This window comes from Brassica oleracea, chromosome C3, assembly GCF_000695525.1.
Source record: "Brassica oleracea var. oleracea cultivar TO1000 chromosome C3, BOL, whole genome shotgun sequence".
NCBI lineage: Eukaryota > Viridiplantae > Streptophyta > Magnoliopsida > Brassicales > Brassicaceae > Brassica > Brassica oleracea.
This window is the reverse complement of record NC_027750.1, coordinates 36,067,408-36,071,818: the sequence shown is the minus strand read 5'-3', so window position 1 is coordinate 36,071,818 and position 4,411 is coordinate 36,067,408.

The window sequence follows — 4,411 nt, the reverse complement described above, 5'->3', positions numbered from 1 at the left end:
TTTTTTAAATCCTAATCAAAATATAATCAATTGTTTCTCACTGATTTATAGTCTTACCTTATTTACTTATAATTGTTTGAATCTTCTATTTTTAATATTAATTATTATTTTGTATTTTATTTTAATGTTACATTTTGAGAAATATTATATATTAAATAAATTTATTTATAATGTTTTACTTTTGTTAACTTACCTTGTTTGATATTGATTTCTATTTTATTTTAAATGATTTTGAGAAATTTTTTAAATCCTAATCAAAATATAATGAATTGTTTATCACTGATTTATATTTTTAGCTTATATATAATGTATGTTATTTATAAATATTTTCAATAGCATATAGCCTAAATTTTGAAAATCATGAGTTAAACTTTTAGTTATAATTGTTTGAATTATTGTATTTTAAAATTAATTATTATTTTTATTAATTTATGTAGAATTTCAAAATTAATATTATATATATATATATATATTAAGTCAATATATGTATAATGTTTTTATTTTTGTAAATGTATCTTATTTGATATTGAATTATATTTTTATTATGAAATAAACATTTTTTTTGTAATATTAACATTTTTAAAAATAGTAAACTTAAATAATGATTTGTCATACTACGATTGGTGGTTTAAAATCCTATGTGGACGCTCTTAATGGCTTATAGCCTCAACTTTTATATAGTATAGATTTCGTCTATTTCTTTGGGCTTAATTGTATAGAATATGACTTTCCAAATTTATTGCCACCACAAATAGTTTATTTTTTACAGGGTAAAAACTTAAAGCAATCGAGTCCCTGGCAAAAATAAAGAAAAAACAGAGGGGACAGTTTTGAAACAGAGCACTACAACATTCAGCAAATACAAAACGTAACTTAGAAAGGATTTTATCTAATCCAAGCGGCCATGAGGCAGTGATATCGTTTTCTATGTCGTCTACCATGGATGATGTTGAGAACCTCTCTATCAATGATTTTGAAAAGTGCTCCACTGGAAACAGACTGATTGTTATGAAGGTCATTATTTATTTGTCTCCAAAGATGGTAGATGGTGGCTTGGACAACAACTAGACGGAGCAAATCATTGGTTGAGTTATAGTTTTAAATTTTATAATGTAAAATTTTGTCTATATAACTTTTTGGTGTAAATATATCAGTTATACCTGTATAATTTGTTTCCAACATATAAAATTATTACTTTAAATAGGGTTTTATGGTCATTTTTTATTTTTTTACTGTAACTTTGGAAATTAATTCCAAGCATGAATGGTATTTACCGCCAGTCATACCTTTAATAAAAATGTTACTATTGATTATTGCAATAATTTACTTAACTAAAATTTCAATATTCATGTGCCAAACTGTATATTTTTCTTAGTATGCTATATACGTATTCAGAGTATCGATTTGATTTTTCCAAATAAATATATAATTTCTTTTCTACGTGCTGTGTTTTTTTTTTTGCAGTTCTTGGAACTTTTGTATTGTTTCTGCATTCTTCAAACTTTCTCAGAGTTAAAAAAAAAAGTTATTTAGGAGAATGATTTTTATCAATCTTTCTAGACCCTCCACCGACAGGAGAATTATCATTCAACACGTGGCATTAATAATTATTTATATATTATTGTCGTTTGTTATAAAATGAACTAGATTTAAAAGAGTAGATTTGTTTTTAAAATTAAATATTTTTCTTAATGAAATTCTATATAACATAGTGCTTGGACTTATTTGTTCGGAACAGGAAACCGAATCGTACTAAACTGAAAAACTCAAAACCAAAATTGAACTAAATCTCATAATAACCGAGCATATCATATATTTCTAGAACCAAAATAATTGAAACCGAAACTAGAACAAAATAGGTCCTGAATTTTTAAAATAAAAATTATGTAATTACAAATATTGATATATTTAATATCTAAATAACCATATTCTAAAATACTATTTATAAACCAAATTATCCTAATATTTTTTATTCAAAACATTATAAATTATCTGATATTTTTATCTGAACAATACGTATTACCTGAAATTTAAACTTGAAACCTCAAATTATCCGATATTTTTATCTATAAATCTTTAATTACCTGGAAAAACAGAATTGAACCGGAACTGAATTGGACCTAGATTTTTTATTTTTGCATATTAGCCGGTTTCCAACTTTGCTATTGAACTGAACCAAAAACTGAAATAACTCAACTGAAACCAAAAAGAACTTTGTAAATACCTGGATGGTTCCTAAATATCTAGAACTGAACCGAATGATGAGGACTAATAGTGCATCTACATTTAAATGGTGTGAAGAAGCATTCTGTTTTTACAAATTATTTAACTCTTGTGGTTTATAGACGAATTAAAATATAAAAAGTATTTTATATCTGATCCGAACCCGCAGTCGCATCGGTAAACCTGGCGACCGTGTATAATCCAGACATGCTTATGTTTTTCATGTAGCATTTTATCATAGGTTCTGTGAATTGATTTATTCCATAAAATTCAGATTTAATGAAAAATTATTTATTAAAATTTCGATAAAACCTAAGGACCAACCATTAACCCCTCAACTAACATCGGTTGATCCGAAAAAACCCAAAAAATTTCTTATAATATTTTTTAGCAAAAAATTGATCAAACTTCTTGTAATTTTATAATAGTACACATAACTGAATAAACTATTTGATTTATCGTATAAAGTAAATGCATTGTATTTATATTATGCATTTTATAATGATCAATACTATTACATTTCTAATGTAAATAATTTATTTATTTTGTTTAAAAGCATACAATGAGTTTAGATCTATTAATAAAATTAAATTTATGATTGTTGGAATAAGCTTTTATAAAGGGTCATAGATGCAATAAATTAAATTAATGGTTTTAAGCCGAAAGACAAAATTGCCATTAATTAGAATTAGATTTTCTTTGTAAATTTAGAAGTATTACATTTTCATCAAAGAGAAAAAGTAGTATAGATGAAACATGTATTAGCAGATAGGTTTTGGTTTGTATTTAGAATATGCTAAATGTTTGTATTGGAAATATGCTAAATTAAAAAAAAAACTAAATCATGGAAAATATTTATAGAGAATACATACATAGATTCAAACTATACAAGAAAATAATGAGATTCAAATAAGTATATGAAACAAGGTATAAAATATAGGGTATAGGATATAGGGTATAGGATAGAGGGTATAGTGTATATGATTTAGGGTTTTGGTTTGTATAGAAAATATGATTAATATTCGAAGAACATATATTTTGAGAGTTCATAAAAAAATTCAAGAAATACATGACTAACATATCACTTAATAAATATAATGAATATCGTTAAGTTTGTATTACGAAGGTATATATCAAAATAAAAAAAAATGGTTGTATTATGTTTGGTTATCTCCTTAGGGCCAAAAAAATGTATACATTGAATATTGGTACGTTGGTTATGACCATTTCCTTGCATTATGGCGTTTTCTCTATATTAGTTAAGATAATTAAGAGTAGTGGATGTTGTACTTGAGTTTCCATCAATGATGGTGTGAGAAAAACCAGAAATAAAAATTACAGTGCTTCAAAGATTTATGATCGTCATCTTTATGTCAATGAGCTCTACAATTAAGTAAGAGATGTAAAATTCTCAGTGTCAATTCTTAGGGATATGATCAACCCATGAATTTGGTTATCAGACAAATAATATCACAATTCAAAAACTTTACGAATATGCTGAAAATCTGGGCATAAATGGCTAAGAGAAACATAACAGAGATGTTGCAGCTGTTGTTTCTGTTACCGCAACCATCGAGGGAAAGATGTGGGTTGTGTTAGAAGATTTTTCATCATCACTATTGGATTTAGGATTAGTTTAATAAATTAGATTGCTGTGAGTGGTTATTGAATCTTAAGACTTGATTCATTTTATGTGTGATGGGCTTTAACAGGTAAATTAATTCTGTTATTTTTTCTTAAGACAGTGGTTCGCTTACAATAAAATGATCTTCAAGCTAGATACAAGTCAAGCAATCTCTTGCACAAACACGGGCTGGCGATCTATTTCCCCACCGGAACTATGGTGTCGCACTATTTCTCCATCAAACTATTGCCTCGTTTCATTTCCCCACCAAACGAAAGTTAAATATCTATATACCCACCATATTAAAGTTAAATATCTCTTTCCCCACCCGACCAATTTCGATGGTTAAATGTCGAAACCCCAGTATCAAACCATCAAACCTCCGTTAGTAAACCGAAGGAAAACCCAAATATTGCTAAACCGGACCTATATCTCGGTGATAACCCGACACAACGGTCAAAAATCCCAAATCTAAAAAATCCCAAATTGATAAGAACCCTAGAAAAAACTGTAGAATGTGAATCTCAGAGTTCTTCTTCTTTTCTTATTGTCGAGTGCTTTTTG